Source organism: Balaenoptera borealis (assembly GCF_965194805.1).
Source record: "Balaenoptera borealis genome assembly, chromosome: 1".
NCBI lineage: Eukaryota > Metazoa > Chordata > Mammalia > Artiodactyla > Balaenopteridae > Balaenoptera > Balaenoptera borealis.
This window is the reverse complement of record NC_138860.1, coordinates 120,164,340-120,190,376: the sequence shown is the minus strand read 5'-3', so window position 1 is coordinate 120,190,376 and position 26,037 is coordinate 120,164,340. Positions and strand designations below refer to the sequence as shown.

The following is a 26,037-nucleotide window of genomic DNA, read 5'->3' as shown; positions in this document are numbered from 1 at the left end:
AACTGTAAATGTTATAGTTAAGACTGTACTGACTGTTTAACCGGCCAAAGTTTAATATCTATTCAAGAACTTATTTTCAATTTGAAAGAATTTGTGTCTTCTCTCATCTCAGAATCCTACATTGCTAAGACCTGACATTTTTATGCCTCTTATGACACTCAGATTCAGCACTGCATTACAACTGTGTCATTTCTCCTACTGAACTGCAAGTTACTTGAAAATGGGAGTGTATCTTATTTGTCTTTGTATCTCTATACCCTCAATCTTAAAAGTAGAAGATACTAGACTTACTGCAGTAACCATTTCTCAGTATACACAAATATCAAATTATGTTGTACACCTGAAACTAATACACCATTACATGTCAATTATACCACAATTAAAAAAAGAAAGATTCTCAGTAAAGGTTGGTTGTATGAATAATCATTTATACTTTTCTGAAGTTTCTGGGGGCTTCCATAATATATTTTTAAAGTCTTTAATCGCTGTGTAGGACTGTTCTGCCTCAGATATTACTTGGATTGTCTATGGACCACGCAATTCACTGATTTTGGTGGAAATACCCTTCTGAAGTAAAAATCAAATATAATTCCCCTAGATAAAACCTTTTAAAGATTCCTATCACCTACTAGTCAAAGGTCATAGCCCTGTTCTCCAACCTTAACCCTAACCCACTCTCCCTGGTTCCAACTACCAAACCACCTATACTTCTTCAATGGTCCATTGCAACATACGTGTTCACCGGGTGAACGTCTCCTCCTCCATCAAGACAACTGAAATTCTTTTTTTTAATCATTACTTTTTTAAAAACTAAATTTATTTATTTATTTTGGCTGTGTCAGGTCTTCATTGCTGCGTGTGGGTTTTCTCTAGTTGCAGTGAGCAGCGGCTACTCTTCGTTGCGGTGCGCGGGCTTCTTATTGCGATGGCCTCTCTTGTTGCGGAGCACGGGCTCTAGGCGCACGGGCTTCAGTAGCTGTGGCACACGGGCTCAGTAGTTGTGGCGCATGGGCTTAGTTGCTCCGCGGCATGTGGGATCTTCCCAGACCAGGGCTCAAACCCGTGTCCCCTGCATTGGCATGCGGATTCTTAACCACTGAGCCACCAGGGAAGTCCTGAAATTCTTTTTTAAAGCCTTCTCATATTTGCAATTTTCATTTTCGCTCTCTCCCTTACTATACTGTAAATTTCCTAAAAACAAACTCCACAAGGCAACACTGATCTTTTTCATTCTCAGATCTGGCAAGTAGAGGCTCAGTAAGTGTTTAATAAATGTTTGTTAAAAGAGTAAATCATTGAAGCATAATTCAGTAAATCTGCAGGAACTATATAATACTGATCCATTATCAAAAGTAAAGATTTTAGGTAGCTTTCCACTACTGATAATGAATGGTGCACTTTTCTATTCTGTCTCATCCCCAAAACTCGTGAATTCAAGATAACTTGTACCTTCATCACCAGCTAATCATGAGCACCATCACCAAACACACAAAAGAGACCCAAGGACTACCAAAACCTCTTTATGACCCAGTCGAACCAATAAGGCATGTTTACAACTATTGGTAAAAGATATGAAAAAACATCACTTAAAAGGCTTTGGAAGTGCTCCAATTTAAGTGTGTGAAATGAATTAAAATGACACAATTCTGGGGCAGCATCTTTTTATCTCTAGGTGCATACCAAATTGAAGGCACTCAAATATATACTTTTAAAAAACCTGAGTCACAGCTAGCTTGGTCAAAGAGAAGCTATGTCAGGTTTCCAGACAGCCCAAGAATATAATGTGTCAGCCTTGAGGCCTTAGGCAAATCATCTGAACTGTTAACATTTTCTGTTTCTCATACACTGCCTCAGCATGTTTGGAACGCAATGTGCTTTAACAAGTCCTGTCACAAGGCGCAATGTGTTGGGAGGAGATCTTCACATTTCATCCCAGAATAACTAAGTCTTCACAGTTATCTTCAAGCTGCTTCACCCACGTTACTTAATCCTGGGCCTTTATTATCTTCATTGTACAGATGGGGGAAGGAAGGATATAAAATGACTTGGCTGAAGAGGTCCAGCAAGTCACCAAAAGAGCCTTCATTTTAACTATCAGTCCCTCATCCTCTCTTCACAGAACCATTTTGTTTGAGAAACTTTCACTGACAGCAGGCAGAAGAGAGCGTCAAACTAGTTACTAGCTCTTACTTGTTTAATTTGAATGAATAACCTAAGCTCCCTAGACCTGTAGGTTATGATAGCTCTAGGACAGGAGATTTGATGGATTAAGTTTTGCTGACTGAATCCAAATTCGTAAATCTACCTCAAACTTCTAAATTTCGACATAGCTTGACCTAAACTTTAAAGGCATTATTTTTTCTCTGTCCAGATCTCTAATTTTTCCAAATTTTGGTCAGTCTCCTAAATGTGTCAAGTCATACCTACCTTTTCAGTTCAGGATCAAGGCTACCAGAATTTTCTCCTACTTAAACAGTAAACCAATCCCTCCTGAGCCATGAAGGATTCCAAGGCACCCATCAATCACAGCCAACTCTAGATCTAGACTCTAATCTGAACTGTTAAGGGAGCCCAGCAATTTCGAATTCCAGGCAGTCCCTCTTACACCTCCGAACCACCCTTGGGAGGAGTGCCTCTTCTAATCGCCGCCCCATTATGGGGTCCAGAAAAGGGATATGTCAATAGTCTCAGATTCAACAAAAACTATTATCCCCGTTGCAAGTAATGGTAACTTGGCAATCACAACTACGGACCTTGAAATGGGGTAATAACTTAAAGATCCCATTATACGTGCTGAGAACAAATTATTTAGCAGATTCCATTTCCTGGGCCCAAGTGACTTGCATAACTGGGCGATCAGCATAGGCTCGAAAGAGCAGGGAGCTCACAATTCAGTTTACTGTACTTTACCACAAAATTCTACACCAAAATATTCTCACACATGCCTGCCTGTAGATGATGTAAATCCTTCAGCTCGTCTTTTAACTAGACCGCTGGCGGAGTTCTCTTCCTCTGCAGTGGCCACGGGCCACCAGCAACTACTTCTAACGGCTGTCCCCTGCGGCTCGAGCTAACAATCCTCCAAGCCCGCGAGTCCCACAGCCTCTGCTAAACGGACACCTCAGCCCCAAACTGGCCATCCCCTCCTCCCCCACGTCCCCGCGTCGCTCGTCATCCCACGCCAGGCGCCACCCTCTCTCCATCCCCGATAGGATTTGGGGCTTAGCGCTGCGACCGCCAGCGGGAGCGGTCCCCGAGCTGGCACCTACCTCCCACCTCCTCCTCCAGGCGCGGCCGGGGGTCACCGCTCGCCTACCCCAACGGCCGCGCCGAGCCTCCCGCAGAGAAGCGGGGCGCCGCGCCAGGTGCCGGTGCTCACCTCCGCGCCCTCCCCCCGCCCGCCCCCCGCCCACCTGCCCCAGGCCCCAGGCCCCAGGCCCCGCCGGCGCCGTCGCCCCTCCCCGGGCAAGCGCGTCACAATCCCCGGCGCGGGCCGAGGCTCTCACCGTCACGGCCCCCGGGTGCGGCGGAGACGCACCGCTCAGCGTCCTAAACCTGCTCGCGCAGCCCCGAGGGCCCGCACAGGCGCGGCGGCACGCAGCGCCCGGGCCGGCGGCCCCGCCTCCACCTCCAGCTCCCGCCTTCCCCGCCTCCGGCCGGGCTCCGCCTCTCGCCTCGCTGCACCCTCCCGGGCTCTGCAGGTTTGCAAGGTTCCCACCCCGCCCCCGCGCCGCTGGCGCCGCAGGCCAGCCTCCTCCCATTGGCTCCGCCAGTTGCTAGGCGATGAACAACAGCGGCCTGCATTGGTCCGGTGGGGGCCCCTGAGTCTCCTCCCTACCTCCAAAAAAACCCGGAGAAAAAGAAAACCTTATCCCTAGAGCCTGAGCGGGATGCTGGCGCAGCTGCGGCTGCGGCACCTGTTACGCCCTGTGATTCACCCTGCCGGGCCCTGCTCCCCACCCCCTCCTGACGACCGCGGAGCTCGGGGCCCAAAGCTTCGTGGGGCTGGGGGCGGGGGGAGGGGGGTCGTGGCTGCTTTAAAGCACGTGTTCCGAGCCCCGGTGAACCCCAACACCCACCCTAGGAGCAAAGGTGAAGCGCCCAGAAAAGCCACGTGCGCTTGCAAAAGTGGGGAAATAAACCAAACAACAGCCGGCACCCAGAATTAGGTCAGGCCTAGGGGAAGGGAGGTTCAAGCGCCGGGAGTCGAGAATGCCAAGGAGAAAGTTCATGTAAAATTAGGGCAAGAAATGGACCTAGGCGGAAGACAGCGGAAAGACTAAGAAAAGGCACTTGTGAACTAGACGTTTATGCAAAGAAGTCCCACACTCACTGATCAAAATATGCGCAAAGAAAACGTATGCCTGCTACACCCGTAGCCGGGGTCATGCAGACTCCTCCCCTGTTCCACGGCAGCCTAAAATTCTCCAGGGAAGATGAGAGGCCAGAGAAAGGAAAGCGATCAGATGGAGAAATCGCAGGCATATGAGTTGAGTTATAAACACAAGATGTACTTGGATAGATTTTTTTTTTTAAGTGAAGCCAAGAAATTCACTCAAGAAAGGAAAAACAGGTTTGGTATTTTAAGGAGGCTCCTGAGAGCACTTTGAAACCAAAATAGTATGAGAGAAGGACAAGAAATATTAACGCTGAAGAGCAAGGGAGAGAGGAGTGCCCCCTTCCAATTTACACACACATATCCCCATTCCTGAATGAAAGATCAAGGCGAGAAAACGAACATGCCATGGCGGCAACTTCAGAAACCAAGGTAATCCTCCTGTTTGCCTTTGGCCTAAGCGATCAGGAGGCCTGGATTGATGCTGTTAAGCATAGGTGAATGACAGCCGAATCGCCAGTTAGGGCCCTCATTGTAAGGACACTATTAGCGCAGGCTGGTAGGGAGGAAAGCCAGTTGTTACCAATAATTACGTTAATCGCTAACCCAGACAACTGATGGGAGTAAAGGGGGTTACCCCTGCTCCCGAGAGGGGTTTTGAAATTTCAACTGTCCACCCCCCAAAATCCCACACCCCTTCCCATCTTAAGAAGCAACTTAGTGTGACAGTTTGAAGTAACACTTCCAGGTTCATTTTGACCGTTTTAACCTCCTCACAGTCAAAAAGCGAGAGCTCACTCTCGGATTAGCTAGAAGCTTTGAGAGCGGTTGATTCGATACGCAGCGCCTGGCACTCCTTGTTGTGACCTACCCACTTACGGTGCAGGATTTTAAGAAGGCTTGGGTCAGGCAGAGGTGAGCTCCGGGAAGTTCGGCTCCGCCCCCAGCCGCGAGGATGAATCAGAGCTGTCTGATTAAACCAGTGCTTTAGAATCTTTTGCTCTACTCCTAAAAATTTTTGAGGGCCCCAAAGAGCTTTTGTTTATGTGGGTTATACCTATTGATATTTACTATACTAGAAATTAAAACTGAGAAATTTAAAAATATTTATTTTAGAATAATAATAATTACATCTTATCATAAATAGAAATTTTTATGGAAAATAACTATATTTCTCCCTAACATAGTAAAAAGAATCATAGTACTTTAAAAATTTGCAAATATCTTTAGTGTCTGGCTTAATGGAAGGCAACTGGATCTTCAAATCTGCTGCATTTAATCTATTGCACTATTTCAGGTAGCCTTTGGAAAACTCCACTGTACACTCAGAATGGGAGAAAAAAAGGCAAATAACATTTTAGTATTATAACAATAGTTTTGACCTTGCAAACTCCCTGAAAGGGTCTTGGGGATCACCTCCTAAAATCCCCGTGCCCCCCGCCCCTTTCTCCAATTAATACTTTGAGAGCCACTGGTCCAGATGGGTCTTGATACTTTGTCCCCCTTTGTCAATGACTGGTTTAGGAGCTAAGCATGTGACCTAATTCTGGTGAGTACATAATGGGAAGTGGGGGGAAGGGGACTTCAGGGGAAGGGTTTTATCCCTGAGAGCCCCTAAGAAGTCTTTTCCTTACTTCTTGCCTTGGCCATCCTCCAGTAAGCAGGACATGTTTGGAGCTGTGGTGACATATCCCCCAACAATGAGCAAGAAAACTATAGGAAAGGTAACCCAGAACCTAGAAGTCACTAAGTGGCTAAGTTAACCTACCCTGGCTCTGCATACCTCCAGACTGCTCACATATGAGATAGCAAGTGGCCTATCACCTAAGCCATTTGGGGTCAGGTATTTGGTTACTTGCAGCCAAGAAGATCCTGACTAATGTACAGGACAAGATAAAGAATTTGGCTACAGCCTGAAAATAGTCTAAGGATGCTTTTTGGCCCAGAGGTAAAGGAATTGGGCTTAATAGAACTTTGCTATGGTAAAGGAAATAAAGGGGAAAGACAATCTAGAATGTTTTTTAATGCTTAACTGTGCCTACTTCCCCCCCCTTCTACCAAAATAAAGGGGATGTGACTATTAAGTGTTGCTGTTTTCCAAAACACATCAAAACTTCCATCCTTGCTCCTCTGTAGTCTATATCACAGTGGTCAGAGTAATTCTTTAAAAATATAATTCATATCATAACGACTTTCTGTTTTGGTCCCCCTCAGCCAGTGTTAAAGCCAAATTTCTTTCCGTGGCTACAAGTTTCTTATGACCTGCCCTCCATCTCCTTACCTATCTGACCTCATGTCCTACAACTCTCTCCATTAGCCACTGCTCTTCATTCTTGCCAGGCACTTTCCTGCCTCAGGACCTTTGCACTATTCCCTCTGTTTGAATGTTCTTCCCCTTAAAGTCTATATTACTTATCTCTCCCCTTTCAAATCTAACCAAAGTCACCCTCTTGTGAGGCCCAACCTAACAACATTATTTAAAACTGGAACCCCCTCCAGCCTCCTAAATATCTCTTACCTTGCTCTTATGTAATCTTCAACCATAGTACAGAGTTTACTTTTTTTCATTTGTTATTTGTTTAGTCCATTTCCCTTTACTAGAATGTAAGCCCAACAGGGACAGAGATTTTGTCTGATTGTTCACTGATGTATGCCCAGTGCCTAAAACAGTGCCTGGTACTTAGTGATTGGTGCTCAATAATTATTTGTGAATAAATGAATATAACTTCAAATGGATGTTTTTCATTTCAAATAAATCACTTTGGCAGGCTATATACATGTTCCAATGATGCTGCTCAAAAGTATCACATTAGGAGACACTGAATTTTTGAAAAGAATTCTCTCTTTGATAAAAAATCTGATTTTTGGAATGATCCAAAAGTTATTCAGAGCCAAATCTGATGAACACATTCTGGAGTCATGTTAAAATGCCAAAACCTGTGTTTTCCAACTAAGTTACTGCATTTGGGTGGATAGGGAAAGGTCAAAAAACAAGATGTGTTTGATTTTCTAAGACAGTAAAATGACTGTGAACATAATTTCAAAGAGGAATTCTAAAAATACACACTAATAACAAGTTGAAGGAAAAGTATACATGTATTTTAAACTCTACATGTTTGTGTGTATGTGTGAATGAATCTCTTCCAACCTGTCTGCAGGCTTCCATTCTTGCCCCTACTTTTTTTCAAAAATGAAGATCAGATCCTCTCTGCTGCCCTCCCCCCCCCATCTTCAATTAAGAATCTTTCATGGCCTCTCATTGTATTTAGCATGAAATTGAACTTCCTACCCAGTCATGCATGCATGATCTGGCCCCTATATCCCTCTTAGAACTCTTACTTTGGTTATGCAAAGTGCCAGCCGTAGTGGCCCCCTTTTTTCTCCTCTGGTCCTTTGAACCTGCCATTCACTCTGCTGCAAGGCTCTTCCAAGAAGGTTTCAAGACTCTGATTCTTTTCCGTCATTCAGATCCCACTTCCATATGTAAAGCAACCTTCCCACGTCTGGTTTGTCTACTTGTTTGCTTGCTTATGGCCTGTCTCCTCCCACTAGAATGTAAGCCCCATGAAGGCAGGGACCTTGTTGGTCATGTTTGCCTCTGTAGTCTCAGCCCCTTCATGCCTTCCCTGGAGGGTTGCTAACCATACTGTTAATAGTAAGATTGCTTTACATTTTATTAACTTCAGTGACATATGAATTTTTATAAGTATGTACTATTATAATTTTTAAATATTTTAATTTTGCTGAAATAAATAGGCTCTGATTTTAATACATGTAGTAAGTTAATAATCCACCCCCTATTTACTCATATGTGTTCCTCAAAAACCAGTGTTTCAAATACCCCAGCAAACATTCAGGTCACACTGCTTCTAATACCATGTATATTCAAATCTGGATAATAATGGGCCACCTTATAAAGGCTTTCTGCTGTAATTCATACCATCTGGATTATTTCAATAGCAGCAACAATTTCTGGATCTAGTGAAGACCATTGCTTTTCAGGGCCTCTATGCTCTAACAGATGAGAAGAGGGACTGGGTCACCTCTTCTTAATGGCCTCACTTTCATTAATTCTGTGTTCTGGCCAGGATTGTCTTTCCAGGGGTGGCAGGGTGGAGAAACAAAGTCTTGCTGGATTCTGTACTAGGAACTTTCATATCCATAGCCTCATTTTATTCACAAGATCAATTTAAGCCTGTTTGTAATTAACTACAAAATGGTATAGGACAAACTCCAAGGGCCATGAGACTTTAGAGTCCTCGCTGAGGGCTGGAGTGGTCAGGGAGTACTCAGTGGAGGAGAGGGAACTGGAGTAGGACCTTGGGGCAATCTTGACTCTGCAAGCCTAGCATAGCAGTAAGCAGAGACCAGACCACTAGGTCTGCTTCTGGGTCTAAAAGGTGGCCTTACACTTAGCTGGGCTTGGCTCCTCTAGCTATCTGAGTGAATCTCTGCATCATCCTGCATTTCCAAAGATGATTTCATTTCTGGCCAGTCCCTTTGGATTTGGGCCAGTAGTGGTTCAGCTTGAAACAACAGTCCTGTGCCATTTATAAAGTGTTGGCTGAGTCTGCAGAAAAAGCAGACCACTGTGGTTCCCCCTTCCTCCTACCTCCACCCAGGTGAAGAGTCTCAGAAAAGAAAACTATCCTTCCTCATTACCAGCCCTGCCGCCCTGCCCTACCCCACCTCCCATGCCCCACCACCATAAACAAACACACAGAACAGCGGCCAAAATGCTTGATCATCTTCTAGGTGGTTCGCTCTTAGTGCTTTAGATTTTGTCTGGTCTGCTGAATGTTTTGCTCTACGATTTCTTTAGAAAGTGTTTTTTGTTTGTTTGGTTGGTTGTTTTGGGGGTTTTTGTTTTTGTTTTTTCTGAACCTGATGACTTTTACCAAGCTAACTCTTTGGTTTCCAACTCTCCATTTGTCCCAAAATTGATTTATTAATTTAAAAATATTTCATATAAAACTTGACTATGCATAAGTCACTCCAACAGTTAATAAGGTGCTATCATAGAAAAGTGATCAGGTACCAACCAGAGTAGTTCTCAAACCCTGTATTTCCAAAAGAGAAGCATACCTCCTTTAGGAAATGCAATGAACATTCATGCAAAACATACACACATGCACACACGCACACACACAGAAACACTGCACAAAGCTTACCTTGAGGACTACAGTGGCCTCTAAACCTTTCTCATACAGAACATTTTGGCTCAGTCTACTCTTCTAAGCTTGCAAATTTAAACCCCAAGCATTGAGCGGACAGCAAAAGACCCTCCAAGGAAGTAGGGGGACTACAAATGACTCAAAATGTTTTTTAGTTATACTGAAATCTATGTAAAAGCCACAGAGCACAAAGATCCAGCATTAACTTGAAGAGTTGTGATATAATCCTGCACCAAAGCACCCTTTTATTTCACATAGTCTTAGTTTCCCTGCTCTTATTTGAAAATTTCCTTAACAGTTTAATGAATATTTATTGAATGATTACTGTGTGAGAGATTGAGAGGTTTTAAGCCCCTGCTCACAACAGGAACTCAGAGTTTCCCAGAAACACAGAATAATTCATTGACACTTGAGTCTGACTGCCTGGGCTGAAATACTGGCTGGGCCACCTGGGTCCATGTTGACATCACTGAACTCCCAAACCCACCTTTCCTCCTCTGGGCATTCTGTTTAGTAAACAATAAATGCTTCATGGTCTAAGTGACTTCTAGTTAGGTTGTTTGATAATTGCAGCCAAAAGCATCCTGATAATACATTGAAAAAAGAATTTTCATGAAGTGACCTGATGGTGTGATATTTCATTTTATTGGCACAAATATACTCAAGTGCCACATGTGGAAACAGTCAAGTGAGCAAAAAAGTCGGTGAAAAATGAAGTATAGGAGTTATTTACAGAGGACTGAATGGAATAATTAAATGAGAATCAGGGAAAATGCAGGACTGTGTCTATGTTTTGAATTATAAATATGTATCTTAGATATTAACATTTTTCTAAATTATATTTTCTTTCTTTACTAATTTAACTAGGCCAGAAAAATTAAGACACATTGATAAATATGACTTTGCACAAAATGATTTGCTCTTTTGAAAATTTCAGACCACAGCACTATGTTTTCTGGCTAGTACTTGCTTTATGTTATAGGTATATTCCAGCAAAATTCATGTGTAAATAATGCATTTAGAAATCAAGTCATAATCTGAATGTACTAGTGAAACTAGATGTTTAAAATTACGATAAATCTATTCGCATGATGAATGATGCCTTCGTAGAACAAATAATCTCATTATTTGTCCGTTCTATAAGATTATATTTTAATATGTTGGATTTTCTTAAAAGGGTTTCACCTTTCCTTATTTAAAACCCAGACTTTTGGGTAACTATTTTAATGAAGAGTTTTCTGTAATATGAATCTCAATAGAGATGGCTGAGGTGTTGCAATCAACAAAACAGTTCTTATCTTTTTATTCTGCAACTGGCAATTCAATTTTATCTTAGTAATAAATTTCCATTTGATTTCATTATTTCTATTTCACTAGGCAAAGTTTCTCTTTCTGCATTCTCAGGGAAGAAGAAATCTGAAGGCTTGATTTCTGGTGGATTTTATGTCCTGCTTTGTAAACCCCTATCAATGATGTCATCAAATAATTGTTCAACTTGAAATATAGTGGAATACAATCCTCTATATACTGGGTAAAACACCCACATAAAAATTCAGAGTTGAAAAACTTAGATATCAATTAAAATATGGTATTGATTTAAAGTAACTGCTTAAGACTTAACAATCGTGTGTGAATCTGCCTGTCCCTTTAAAAAGAAAAGCAATTGCGTTCTGGTTGCTGAGCTCTCTTGGATTTATTTTATCTTAACAGCTGTTCCTAAAGTCGATGTTATTCAAATGAGGGTTTTCAAGCTCTTTGTTGTGTTTTTCACGACTTATAGTATATGCTATCAAACATAAAACTCAAATTTAGAATGGGGTAGGGGTGGGGACAATTAGAAATACTGGAGAAATAAAATAATATTGAAAAAAACCTCTAATTTTCATTTAACAAAGATAGGACTGTTGAACATGATCTGCCTGAAGCCCCAGACAGTAGCAAGGCAAAACCCCTGAACCTCTAAGCACCAAAAGTGGTTGATATATTTAGTAATTAGTGTATGTGTAGGGGGAGGGAATGTCTTAAATGGAAGTAATGGCACTTTCTGTGATTACAGAAGATGAGGAAAGAACACATCAAACATTTTTCTTGCCATTCCAAAGTAAGCATATTATAAATTTTGCCTAACAGAGGCTACCCTTTGACCTAGAAAGAATAACTACAACTCATACACCTTCTGTTCCATTTATTTTTGTTGCTTTTTTCTTCTTTTTTTCAAGAGGCAGCATAGCTTGATCATTAAGCATGCAAGCTCTGGGCAAGGATCTTGGCTCTGCCCCATACTTGCTGTGGGTACTTATATTTTTCATTTAATTTACAAATTAAATGGGTTAGCTTTGCTAACAGCAAAGTATATATGGAATGTTAACTTATTTAGGAGTTAGCCATATATAACATTTTTAGTCATATGTAATCATTTCCTAGTATTAATGTTAATGATTTATTGAGTGATAATTATTTGTCCACCAGTGTTCTAAGTGCTTTACATATTAATTCATTTAATCCTCACAACAACCCTATGAGGTAGGTATCATTATTGCTTTTATTTCTAGACTAGGAATTAAGAAGGCAGAGGTTATTTTGCCCAAAAATACCCAGCTAGTAAATTGCAGAGTTAGGGTTTACAGAGCTCTTCTCTTAACCACCAGGTCATTCCCAGTCTATTTAGGACTGCCTTAATCTTTCTTGCTCTCCAATCATTTTTGTTCAAATGCCTGCCGATTAGTGAACAGAAATCTTCAAACTGGGATAACCACATTCTGCCCATGTACATGAAGACTCTGTAGTGCTACACAGCATGGATAGTTTTAAGGGGATCAATTCCACATTCTCAACTTTCATTTCTACACTTTCCTAAAACTTATCTGCCTGAGAACATGCTTGCAGCCTCTTTTCCATCCCTTTTTTACAATCGCCATTTTTCTGCTTAAAAAAAGAAAGTCATTCTTCTCACAAATTCCACGTCGTAGCACGGTGCATTCACCCCAGGTGCACAAAACATGGAAAATGAGAAGTCTGTGTTAGTGTTGAGAAAGGGAATGACTATGATGACTGGGGAACAAAAGTGTCACCTGCTAGCGCACTAAAAAATCTTTTAAATGGCTTTCATTCAGATTCGGCTTGAAGGAGGCCAAGGTGCAATTTTCTTCGGTCCTCTGAAACCCGGGTTTATCTGACACCAGCCACCTCACCATGTTGCCTAAGTTTGAGCCCAAGGGGATCAAATTTGTATACCTGAGGTGCACCAGTGGGGAAGTCTGTGCCACGTCTGCCCTGGCCCCCAAGATTGGCCCCCTGGGTCTGTCTCCAAAAGCAGTTGGTGATAACATTTCAAAGGCAACTGGGGATTGGAAGGGTCTGAGGACTACAGTGAAAATGACCATTCAGAACACACAGGCCCAGATTGAGGTGGTACCTTGTGTCTCAGTCCTGATCATCGAAGCCTTCAAGGAACAACCAAAAGACAGAAAGAAGCAGAAAAACATTAAGCACAGTGGAACATCACTTTTGATGAGATCGTCAACATTGCCCAGCAGATGAGACACCAGTCTTTAGCTAGAGCATACTCTGGGACCATTAAAGAGATCCTGGGGACTGCCAGGTCTGTGGTCTCTGATGTGGATTGCCGACATCCTCGTGACATCATAGATGAATGACAACAACAGTGGTGCGGTGGGATGCCCAGCTAGTTAAGAACTGCAAAGGAACATAATTCAATAAATGGTCATTTGACAACCAATGGGAAGAAAAAATAGTTTAAATGAGAGGTCATCACATGGTTTTTGGCATATAATTGAAAGGAGTTAAAGGAATTGAGTAACACGGCTACAGCAAAAACCTTACATTCCCATCTACTTATTTTGTGAACAAAATGCTTCAGCATTTATAAGAAACTTGTCAAACGCACGAATAGAATTGGGGTGGAACTCAATCTCACTCTATAATATTCATCCACAAATCCACTGGAAAAGAAAAAGTCCCCTCCATTTTGTTAACAGATGCATTTTCAATAAAATCTTATTTTTATGTTTAAAAATGGTTGTCAATTTGTAATATAGCCACTGTTTGATCAATAGTGTACTACTAATAATTTTAGTAATAACTCCATCCAGAGACATAACTCCTAGGACCTTAGAGTTACCGGAAAGTAAAATTAGGTAAGAATGTAGTTGAAAAGAATGATGTAATGATCAATACAAATTTTTCAAGCATGAAAATATGCAATAAGATAGCATTCTGTGCGAGAAATGGAAATATGGAAATGAAAATATGAGTTCAAGAAGAAGAAGGAACAATGTAACTTTTCTGGCTGTTAAAGAAGAGCTAGGTCACGTCTATTTAAAATTAACAATGTTGGGTAAAAAAGTACTGTGGGATTTAGATTCCTTGGGGTAACTTTTAAAAAGTGAGCTAACAGCTTTATTTTAAAATATCATGAATTGCATGCAATACTCTGGAAATGATACTCTTTGCAAACTTATGTTGAAAAATTATAGGTGGCAACATAAAAATACGGGAAGGATGCAAGTTTTACAGAATTCTTTCAGGGAGTTATGTGAGCAAAAAGTTTGAAGACCACTGATCTTGAAGCCCACAGAAGACCTCCCCAGGGTACTTAAAATCTGGCTCAAGTAATCGTTAACACTACCACTTTACACATTAAAAACACGGCTGCTGTGTAAAATAAAATGCCCTTGGTCACTGCCGTGTGCCCTGGATATTCAGCAAATGCTAACAAATGAGAACTGAATACATCACTTTGAGTTGACACAGGCACTTTTCCCTGTGCTATTCTAGCATCTCTACAGAGAGCTACTGTATGTAGCTATGTCCTCACTGCGTGTGTTTCAGGAAAACAATAAAACAAAACACAGCTCTTAAGATAAACAAATGTGCCGCAAGATTTTCCTGTGATTTCTCTGCAATATAAGCCTAGTCTATGAGGTCCTTAGAATACATGTTTTCCAAACCCAAATTTAGGACCCATGATCTGATATGTGAAAGTATCCTTTGGAGGTTAACAGGGCAGCTTTCTGGAATTCAGAAATTTCTTGAAAATCCAGAAACTCAGGTCAAAATAAGTAAGTATAATCCACATCACATCTGCTGTCTCAACGTGAAAGTTTTATAACTTATTCTAATGCCAAACTTGGGCTCTAGAAAGCTTGGATTCTCATTTTATTCTGCTACCAATCCTTAATAAATCACCTCTCTGGGCCTCATTTTCTTCATCTGTAAAAGAAGAGGAATTGCTTACCTATCTTTCGTTTCCCTTCTGTGCAGAAGATTTTTTTTCGTTCATTAATTCAACAAGCCTTTACTGAGCACCTGCCATGTACTAGATTCAAAGGTGAATGAGGCAAAGTAAGTCCCTTCCCTCAAGGTGCTTCCAGGCTATGAGGACATTAAGACTGTTAACTTGTTTACAGATAATTACAACGTAGACTGATAAATGCTGTAATAGAGTAATGTGGAAGGCATGATGATGCCTCAGTGGATGGAAGCATCAAGTTAGTGAAGACTTCATGGAGGACGAAACACTGAAATGTATCTCTTTTTTTGGTCCATTTGATGCTTTAAAATTTTTTAAGTTTTCATTACTTTTAAAGATGTGGCAATACATCCATATAATATAAAATTCAAAATGTATAAAAGGGCATGCTCTGAAAAGTTTCCCTGTACGCTTCCCTCACCAGGCCCGGTCTTCTTCTCAGAACAAACAGGACTACCAATTTCTTGTATATTCTTCCAAAGATCTGAATTATAGCTTAAAAGAATGAGTGCAAGATAATCAAGTGAAAAAGAGATGGAGCCCTGAGACAAAGGGAACAGCAAGAGCTTGTGGCAGAGTCGGGGCCCTTGAGGCTGATGGGCAGGACAGGGCAGCTCTTTGATGGCCCTTCCCATGCTAAGGAGTTTGGATTTGATCATGAAGCATTAGGACAGCCATCAGTGGTTTTAGAGCAGAGACGGTGCCTGATTAAATGAACTATTTAAAAAGAGCACTCTAGCAGAAACGTGGAGGATGGATTGGAGAGAGGTGAGAGGATGAGAGAGACCAGTTAGGAGGCAATCGTAATAATCCAGGGAAGAACTGATGAGAAACTAAGGCAGGACAGAATCAGTAAGGATTGGAAAGGAGACCAACACAAGTTACTAAGGAAAAAGGATGAACAGCATTGTTGGATCAGTTGAATTCCAATGGATTTAATTCCTGTTCTCACCTAAGAATTGCCTGAGTCAAGTTCTAAGAATAATTAGAATTAATTATTCCCTCCACTGAAGCAGCCACCAGGGTACCCCATCTTGTCTTAGATGTTGATCTCAGTGACCTCAAGATATCCATGCTTCCCAGGTCAAATTTCATCACTCAAATCCTTATCCCTATACTGGTCTGTCATCAGAAAAATCCCCTGTATCCACACTCTTTTATGAACAGTCCCTTCACTTTCTAGTTCTGAGAGAAATCTGGCTTTCCCTGAGGACACTGAATTCCCTGCAGCCCTCATGAGTGGTGGCCAGTTCTCTCTCACCCATCACGCACCACTGGGTCAGAAGGTGATCCAGGTGTTCGCCTTGCTCCTCACTGCCACTTCCAAGCCATTGTCTCTTTCTTGCCCTCCCCCATCCGCTGCTTTGAAGCTCATGCTATCAGACTGCACCTCCAGACCTTCTTGCTGTGTCTCCTCCTGTCTTCCCTGTCACTCCCACACACTCCTTGGAGATTTCAACACCAGGTTTACTGTGTTTCTCTCCTCCATTCTCCTGTCATTATTCTTGGTGATTTCAATATCTACATGGCTGGTCCATCCAATCTCATGGCCTCTCTAGTCCTCAATCCCTTTACTTCCAGTGATCTTCTGCCACTTCAGCCACCAACCCCCACTGTTATCCTTAGTTCCTGTCATTTATAATAACTGCATCCCCTTAATCATCTCAGTGTCAAGCATTTTACTTCTACATCCAGCTCATGCCCTGAGCTCAAAAAATTCTTCTACTCCACCAGGCACTTTGTTCATCTGACCCTACTGCCTTTTAACTGTTTATTTCCATCCCCCAGGCCCTCATTCCCTTCTTACCTAACTTAGATTCCATGGTCCTGCATTATAATTACTCCTTTAAATCTGCTCTTACCTCTTTTGACCTTTTATTGCTTCCATTATATTATCCTAAAAAAAAAATCCCAACTCTGGGAATAATCCTGTCCCTACCTGCTCTGTTCCTGCCCTTAAGAATCTAAATATACCTCAAGAAAAAAATGATTATGCTGACATCAGACCTTAAGTTGCCCCTTACTGCTGACTGACGATTCTTCTGCATATTCCTGGTCAATTTATTTGACCCTCCCAGGGCTATTTCATTCCTCAGAACTCCATCACCTTCCTCCTATTTCATCGACCATTCCTCTCAGACACACGTAAGCAGCAGCAGAAACTCTCACCATCAAATCCTCCTGTTTCCCGCATCTGTCCCTTTATACCCTCTTTTCCTGCTGTTGCAATGGATGAGCGGCTCAGCCTCCTGCCTACCATCCCCTTCACCGGTGCACTGGATTCCAACCCCTCCTACTCCCATGGTTGCCTCCCTGTTTTCCTAGATGTTCACATTTTTTTCTCTCTATTGAGTCATTCTCGTTAACGGACAAACAACACGTTCAAAACAAATTCCCTCCTTGACTTCATATCTCCACCAACTACCACCTCATTCTTCTGCTTCCCTTTACAGAAAAACTCCTTAAAAGAATTGTCTGTGCTCAGTGTCTCCACATCTTTACCTCCCTTGCCTTTGTGAATCGGCTTCTAATCAGGCTTACATTCAGTCACTGAACCCTTTGCCAAGGTCACGTTACCACATCAGATAGTCATTTGTTCATCCTCGTCTTCTCATCTTTCTCAGCCTCTGGACAGCATATAACACAGTTGAAACAACTTCTTCACGTGATTTCCCGACTCCAACAATCTCCTTTTTCCCCCTCTTTCCTCTTCTCACTTGCCATTCTTCTTGGTTTGCCTTGCTTATCCTTCTTTTTCTGACCTTTAAATCACGGAGTATATAGTAGACACACTCTGAGATGCCCCCCCAGAGAGTCACGCCTTGTATAACACACTCCCCTTGGGTGTGGGTGGAACCTGTGTCTAGTTTTTAGCCAATAAACTATGCAACAGTGATAGCACTTTGTAGACATAATTAAGGTCCCAAATCAGTTGATTTTGAGCTGTCTAAAAGGGAGATTATCCTGACTGGGGCCTGGTTTAATCAAATGGAGGCCCTTAGAAGGTCAGAGATTCTCTTTGCTTCTGACCTTGAAGAAGCAAGTCACCATGAGCTCACAGAAATAAATTCTGCAAACAAGTTTAGGAAACATGAAAGACCTTTCCCTAGGTGAGCCTCTAATGAGAACACAGCCCAGCTGACACCCAGATTGCAGCCTGTGGCCCCCATTTAGCCACGCCTGGACTCCTGACCCATAGGAAGTATGAGTTAGTAAACATGTGTCTTTGTAAGTCTCTAAGTTTGAGGTAATTTGTTATAGTAGCAATATAAAATGAATACAGTGTGTTTCAGGATTTAGTCCCCAGGCACTCTTCTTTTGAACTTGATATTGACAAATGGTTTCCATCTTCTCTTCCTACCTCATTCTAGTGAGGTTCCTGACTGCAGAGACCTAAAGAAAACACATTACCCAAACCTCTCTTGCAGGTAAATCTTGGATGCAAATTAAAATCCACTAATTAGATATACTAGTGTGAGATTTGAAAGGAAAAATGAGGCACAGGTAATTCTTGTTACTGCTTTGACTACTTGCAAACATGGTTTGAGGATGACGGTGTTGAGTCTCTAGTTTGTGGATATCGTGAGGTAGTTGCAGTGGTAGCGCTGACTGGCCTCAGCTTCCCAATATCTAAGCACCAGTTTCCAGTAGTTAAGAGGAAGTTATGGTGACTGCAGAGACCAGAATCCACATCCCACTGTCTAGCCAATTGTGCAGTGATGGCAGCAACTCCTGATTCCAATTTCCTGGTCCTTAACCTGCAGCTATGACCGTGTATTTTTCATCCATTCAACAAATACTATTGAGTTCCTACTAATGTGCCAGGTACTATTCTAGATGCTGAGAACACATCAGTAAACAAACGGACCAAATCACTTCCTTGATAGAGCTTACACTCTAATGACTTCAATAGTTTCAATGGAAGCTTCCTGATTCTCCACTTTCTTAATTGTGATAAGTTCAGGTCTTTGGGTGACTAGCAACCCACTGCTGATTTCTGGACTTGAGCTGCATGCAGGGGTCCCTGTGTCATCTGTTGCCCATCCAAGTTTCAACCACAGTGATGCTTTCAGGCTACAGCACTTAGCTGTGGGGTAGTGGTGGCAGGCATCCTTTACCCTGTGTGCCTGCACCACTGGCACCCAGGGCAGTCACCCCATCTCCTCTTCAGGTTCCATACCATGTGTCATGCAGGGATCTGGGGGTGGCCATGCCTCTCATCTGAGGGCTTTGAGATCGTTGCTCTGCAAAGCCACTGGAGCCTTTTGATCACGTCGTCTCTTATTTTCAATTGATATGGTGATGTTGTGCTCTTCTAAGTCAATCTTAAGCCATGTTACACAAGGGACATACACTCTTTGTGAAGATGGGACCACTATTACCTTCCCTCCCATGGGCCCACTGCCTATCCTTCCGGTGGAGGTATATGGATGTAGGGATATGGTCAATATGGAAAGAGATCACATGCTTTGAATGGATTGATTGTGAGTGATTGTGGCCTAAAGAATTAAATAAACGATGTGGTTGGAAGATATACTGTTTTATGTTAATGCTATAACATTACAAATGGTAACTTTAATCGGAACAGAAAACAAATGATCCATCACTGCACACTCTGGATAAGGCTTGCATTGTGGTCATCACCAGTGAAACACAGTAACCACCTCTAAGAGAATCATTGGAAGCCAGTATTCATGAATGGCACCATGGACGATGCATCTTCATGAGTAATGGTGAAACCAGCATTAAATAAATGATATTACAGAATTTGCAAGAATATCTGTATTCTTTCAATACAAATGAGATTCTAAAGAGCCATGGCAGTATGAGCAATAAGAATATTGCTACATTTTTACAAATGTTTATGATATTAGTGAGGAACAGTGCATTTGACAATAAAGTTGAAGAGGAGATTCTTGAACAGAAGAGATGGTGTCTGGATACTACAAAGACTCCTCATGTAAACTGGTTGGACAATAAACAAATATGAAAGTGCCTCTTCCTATCCAGTATTCTATTTTATTTTTATTTTTTTTAAAGTTTTATTGAAGTATAGTTGATTTACAATGTTGTGTTAATTTCTCCTGTACATCAAAGTGACTCAGTTATACATATATGTGTATATGTATATATTCTTTTTCATATTCTTTTCCATTATGGTTTGTCACAAGATACTGAATATAGTTCCCTGTGCTATACTGTAGGACATCGTTTTTTATCCATTCTATATATAATAGTTTGCCTCTGCTAATCCCAAACTCCCAATCCTTCCCTCCCCTACACCTCCACCCCTTGGCAACCACAAGTCTGTTCTCTATATCTGTGAGTCTGTTTTTGTTTCATAGACATGTTGATTTGTGTCATATTTTAGATTCCACATATAAGTGATATCATATGGTATTTATCTTTTTCTTACTTTGCTTAGTACGATAATCTCTAGGTCCATCCATGTTGCTGCAAATGGCATTATTTCATTCTTTTTGATGGTGAGTAATATTCCATTGTATATATGTACCACATCTTCTTTATCCGTTCATTTATCAATGGACATTTAAGTTGTTTCCATGTCTTGACTATTGTAAATATTGCTGCTATGAACATAGGGGTGTTTTTTGTTGTTGTTGTTTAAATTTTATTGAAGTATCATTGATTTACAATGTTGTGTTAATTTCTTCTGTACAGAAGGTGACTCGGTTATACATATGTATATATATATATTCTTTTCCATATTCTTTTCCATTATGTTTTGTCACAGGATATTGAATATAGTTCCCTGTGCTATACAGTAGGATCTTGTTGTTTATCCACCTACCCAGTATTCTAAATCTTCAGCAATAAATACTATACCTTGAATGGGCCCAAGAATTTTGTAATACATTTTTGGATCAAAGTGTTTATATAGACAGGGGTCTTATAAAAAAATCTTTTTCTTTACTCTCTGCACTTACTTTTGCTTCCTTCAGTATATTTGACCTCATTCTATCCTACTGAGGACAAGATTTCTCCATGAGGTAGGGAACATGAATGCAGGCAGCTCTTGGGTTACCTACTATTGCTTTTTTTTTAAATATATTTTTTTAATTAATTACTTAATTTATTTCTTTTTAGCTGCATTGGGTCTTCATCGCTGCGCGCAGGCTTTCTCTAGTTGTGGCGAGCGGGGGCTACTCTTCCTTGAGGTGTGCGGGCTTCTCATTGCGGTGGCTTCTCTTGTTGCGGAGCAAGGGCTCTGGGGTGCGTGGGCTTCAGTAGTTGTTTCACGTGGGCTCAGCAGTTGTGGATCACAAGCTCTAGAGTGCAGGCTCAGTAGTTGTGGCCCTCGGGCTTAGTTGCTCTGCGGCATGTAGGATCTTCCCGGACCAGGGCTCGAACCTGTGTCCCCTACATTGGCAGGCAGATTCTTAACCGCTGCGCCACCAGGGAAGCCCATGTTTTTTTTAATTTTTTTAAATTAATTAATTAATTTATTTTTGGCTGCGTTGGGTCTTTACCTACTATTGCTTTTTACCAGAGAGAAATGAAAATGGTATCTATTCCAGAAAATTCTGGGAGGAGACTTTGTTTCAGCTTGGGTGATGTGCCCGCTCCTTGAACCAACACTGTGTCCTGAGAAATGTGGTCAAATAGCTTAGCCTGGATCACCTACTAACATCCTCTGCCAAAGGCAGCGTGACCATGATTGGCAGTCCCACCAGAGCCACACAGGGTAAAGGCGGAGCAGTTAAGGAGCTGGTGCTCTTACCAAAGAAAAAGGGATGCAGGATAAATATAAACAACAGATACCCTAATAACGTTCCTAAGGTGGAACAGGAACCTGGAAAAGTGGGTGGCAGACAAATCCTAGAAAGCATGATTGCAGTATAATTTAGATTACAGTTCATTCCATAATCAAAATGGAGTCGGTGAAATAAATTTCAATGCCTTGTCAGATCATCTATAAAATATAAATAATAAAAAATAAAATAATATTTTTATAAAATAATATTAAGCAAAGGCCCTATAAAGTAAAACTTAGGAAAAGACAAACGGAATCTAACTTATATGTGGCAAATTGGCAACACATGAGACACACCCAAATCAGAGCAAGACAATTAATATCCTTTACTTATCATTTTCATAAGAAATAAAGTTTTAAATTTAGAGCACTTTAAATTTAACACAGTTTTTGCAAATCTAGAATGGGAAATAAAAAACATGAACACATTTTAAGATATTCAAACAAAAATAGCCTTAAGAAACAAAAATAAGCATTGGAAGTTTTATCTGTACAGAAAGTTTTGCTATCTCATTTGTTTAGTGTAAGGATAATTGTTGATAAAATTTCCACTTTTCTCAACTATACAAAACAAAGCCAAACAAAAAAACAGAATAAAACAGGAAAAAAACCCTGCTGGAGGTTTTGAGACACTAAAGTTCTCAGAACTGCTGTTCGCATTTATGAAATATGAACTATTTATAATCCCAACATTTGCAGAATTCGACATATTTAAATGCTGCTACCTGATTTTACAAGCCAAGAGATTTAAAGCTAGAACTGCAAGCAATATGGATAGAATAGTCAAACCCAGACCAGATGGCTCTTTAATGCTTTTAAAGTAGGCTGGTGGCAACATGCTGTTATCTGAGGACCCAAAAAAAGCACTTCAAAAATATCTCCCTTATCTAAGAGATTTGGTGCCTGAAACTCCACCTTTAGCAATTGGAGAAGGTAGAGGACCTATGATGCTTTTGCCTGACAGCACCGAGTCCTCCTTCTGGTAACAACATCCTGATTTCCTTAGAAAAGCACCTCTTCCCAGCTCTCCTTGAGGCATTGAAGCGGCATTGATTCCGACCCCAAATTTGAAGGTGGGCATGAGACCTCGCCTTGACCAAGCAGAGTACTGCATCCCTTTGGCCACAGTAATTGGTAAGGGACAGACATATAATTCAATGAGATTCATTCGTGGGATTTTGGGTGGAGAGACTGAGAAAGAGACAGTGTTCCTTCCCCTGGGGTGCTGGCAGTGAGAGTGTTATATGCCTGGTGTGCTGAGGGCCATTCCCCCTTCTCTTCTCCACCTCCCCCGCCCTCTCACTTAAACCAACCACCATGGTGCTGGGATCGGGCAATGCCTTTGCAGGCTCCTGGCCAGGCCCTCAGAGCCGACCAGCACTGCTCCCCGTTGACATTTTCTAGCTCTTTGAGATACCCCAGGGTGATTCATTGACATCTAGAAAGAACTTATTTCCATGTTTCCCACATAAATCCCAGAAGACATGTTAACCTATGTAAATGCGTGGTATTAATATTACTGCTAATCCTCATGGGAGGGGGAAAAAGGGACAGATCTCCATTTGTAAGGAATCACTTGAATTTTCTTCTTTGGATCTGGCCTCTTGGAAAGGAGCTGGATGAACATTCAAGTTTTCTAATTTAAAAAATAGAATATAAATATTGAGTTTACTATATATACAGTAAAGATGTCCTAGATATTGTAAAGGTCTTAGCGTGTGACAGTCAACAATGACCTCTGAAATGGCTCCGTTCTCTTCTGCTCCTGGAAGTCTTCCATGGTGACTAGCAGAGTGCCAACAATGAGGGGAAAGACATGGTAAGATTACCCCTCTGAATATATTTCACTTCTCTCTCATTTCCAAATCTGGCAAGGTTCCAGAAGAAACCATCCACAGAGTGAGGGGATGTGGCTTAGCAATAGGACTGTCCTAGAAAATGTTTAGGGGTAGACTGACCTGAGTCTGTACATGTGTTCTGCTACTTTCGTTCCCAACCTTCCTCCAAAATCACTTACTGTCTGCCTACAGGGAGACAGAGGGACATTGTTTCAGAGAGACAATGTTCTAGACATCAGGGATAAGGCACCAAAAAGGACAGATGAGACCCTTCTCCCATGGAGCTTATACTTCCTGTTGGGTGAGACAAGAAGAAAACAAATTAATCAACAAGGTAACTTCAGATGGTGTTAATAAAATAAAGAAAAGAAAATATGTGACAGAGAGTTATGGGCAGGTGGGCTGCTTCAGATGGGGTATTATTCTAAAATCTCAGGGCAGAGCACTCCAGGCAGAGGGAAAAAGTACAAAGGTCCTGAAGCCAGAACAAGCCTGGTGCGTTTGAGACACGGGAGTTGGGTGATAGAGAATGTACTAGTTACCTATTGCTGCTGTAACAAATTACCAGAAACTTAGGGATGTAAAACAACACGCATTTATTATTTTGCAGTTCTGGAGGTCAGAAATCCAACATAGGTTTCCCTGGGCTGAAATCGAGGTGTCAACAGCACCACACCCCCTCCATAGACTTCAGTGAGAATTTGTTTCCTTGCCATTTCCAGCTTCTAGAGGCTGCCTGCATTCCTTGGCACATGGCTCCTTCTTCCATCTCCAAAGCCAGCAAGCAGCCTAGCACCTTCAAATCTCTCTGTCACCACCACATGCCCCCTGCCCCACTGCCTCCTTTGCCTCCTTCCTTTCCTTATAAGGACCCTTGTGACTGTAACGGGCCCACTCAGATCATCCAGAATAATCACCCAAAAGGCCACTCCCCACCTCAAGTTCCTTAACTTCACCACGTCTGTAAAGGCCCTTTTGCCCTGTAAGGCAACAGTTTCACAGGTTCCAGGGATTAGAACATGGATGTCTTTGGGGGGCCATTATTCTGACTATAATGGAGTATGAAGGAGGAAAGTGGTGAGGAGTGTGAGCTTTGGTCATCTAGGTGGGATGGGAAGCCATCAGGCAGCAACCTATTCTGATATAAGTTTTAACAAGATTACTCTGCATGTTGTGTGGAAAGTGCAAGTGGTAATGTCAAAGCAGAGGCAAGAAGACCAATTAAGATGTTACTGCAGTGGTTCAGGAGAGGGATGATCGGGGTGCCTGGGCTTTGGGAGAGTGGCTTAGCTTCTCTGTGGCTCAGAGGCTCACCATAAAATAAAGTTAATATCGCAGGGCTGTACTGAGTTAGCCACCACACATGCAGAAGATTCAGTACAGTTCTTAATTCCAAATAGTGCTCAAGAAATAGTAGCTATCATTTTCATTATGCTTTAAAGTTCAAGTTTTTTTTTTTAATACATATATTTATTTATTTATTTATTTTGGCTGCGTTGGGTCTTTGTTGCTGGGTGCAGGTTTTCTCTAGTGGCGGCGAGTGGGGGCTACTCTTCGTTGAGGTGCACGGGCTTCTCGTTGCAGTGGCTTCTCTTGTTGCAGAGCACGGGCTCTAGGCGCTTGGGCTTCATTCGTGGCGCACGGGCTCCAGTAGTTGTGGCTCGCGGGCTCTAGAGCGCAGGCTCAGTAGTTGTGGCTCACGGGCTTAGTTGCTCCACGGCATGTGGGATCTTCCCAGACCAGGGCTCGAACCCGTGTCCCCTGCATTCGTAACCACTGCGCCACCAGGGAAGTCCAAGTTCAAGTTTTAAAGTTTGTTTTTTTTTTTATTGATTGATTGATTGCTTGATTGCTATGTTGGGTCTTCGTTTCTGTGCTAGGGCCTTCTCTAGTTGCGGCAAGCGGGGGCCATTCTTCATCGCGGTGCGCGGGCCTCTCACCATCGCCGCCTCTCTTGTTGCGGAGCACAGGCTCCAGACGCGCAGGCTCAGTAGTTGTGGCTCACGGGTCTTGTTGCTCCGCGGCATGTGGGATCTTCCCAGACCAGGGCACGAACCCGTGTCCCCTGCATTAGCAGGCAGATTCTCAACCACCGCGCTACCAGGGAAGCCCCTCAAGTTTTAATTAAAAAAAAAAAAAGAGCATTTAAGAAGTAGAAGAAATGTTAAGGATTAAGAAAATAAAGCCCAATGAGGAGAAGCAACTATCCCCAGGACACGCTGTTAGTTAGTTAGCAGATAGATATCAAGCGGTACACCAGAGGAAGTGAGGAGAAAGAGCCACTTCCAGTGGGTATCCTTACAGTAACCAGATCAGGCAGCTCAGAGCCCAACGGGAAGGCAGGGGAGGGAAAAGCTCATGCTGGCAAGCAGGTAGGCTCTGTGGTGGGGTCTGGTGAAGGGACTTGCAGAGGGGATCCAAAGACCTGTTTTCAAATCCTATTACTTACTCACTATGTGATTTTGGACAAGTCATTTAATCTCCTTTTACCCCGTTTATTTCTGTTAAAAAGGTGCATAATATCCCATTCCACAAGGGTGTCATGAAGTTAAAATGAGAAAATGTAAGTTTTCTTGTAAATTGCCAAGTCTATAAAGTTAGGTATTATTATGCCCCTTGTCCCAAGCAGCCTACTTTCCATT

General features: G+C 42.0%; 1 protein-coding gene and 1 pseudogene across 11 annotated transcripts in view; one reads left to right on the top strand and one right to left on the bottom strand.

The window, feature by feature from the left end:
* Positions 1-3,658, bottom strand: part of SSX2IP (SSX family member 2 interacting protein) — a 42,520-nt gene extending 38,862 nt beyond the window's left edge. For 8 of the 10 annotated variants that reach the window (XM_082408379.1, XM_082408390.1, XM_082408386.1 and 5 more), the window contains exon 1: positions 3,507-3,658. The gene's annotated coding sequence lies outside the window, so the exon portion shown is untranslated. Of the gene's footprint in view, positions 1-3,269; positions 3,401-3,506 lie in introns of those variants that run through there. The other 2 variants (XM_082408385.1, XM_082408383.1) reach the window with 2 other exon arrangements.
* A 381-nt stretch (positions 3,659-4,039) lies between these two features.
* LOC309604669 (large ribosomal subunit protein uL11 pseudogene) lies at positions 4,040-24,353 on the top strand (annotated as a pseudogene). Its single transcript, XR_014249715.1, has 2 exons — positions 4,040-4,768; positions 10,915-24,353. The product of XR_014249715.1 is annotated as a large ribosomal subunit protein uL11 pseudogene (transcript).
* Positions 24,354-26,037: the final 1,684 nt, after the last annotated feature.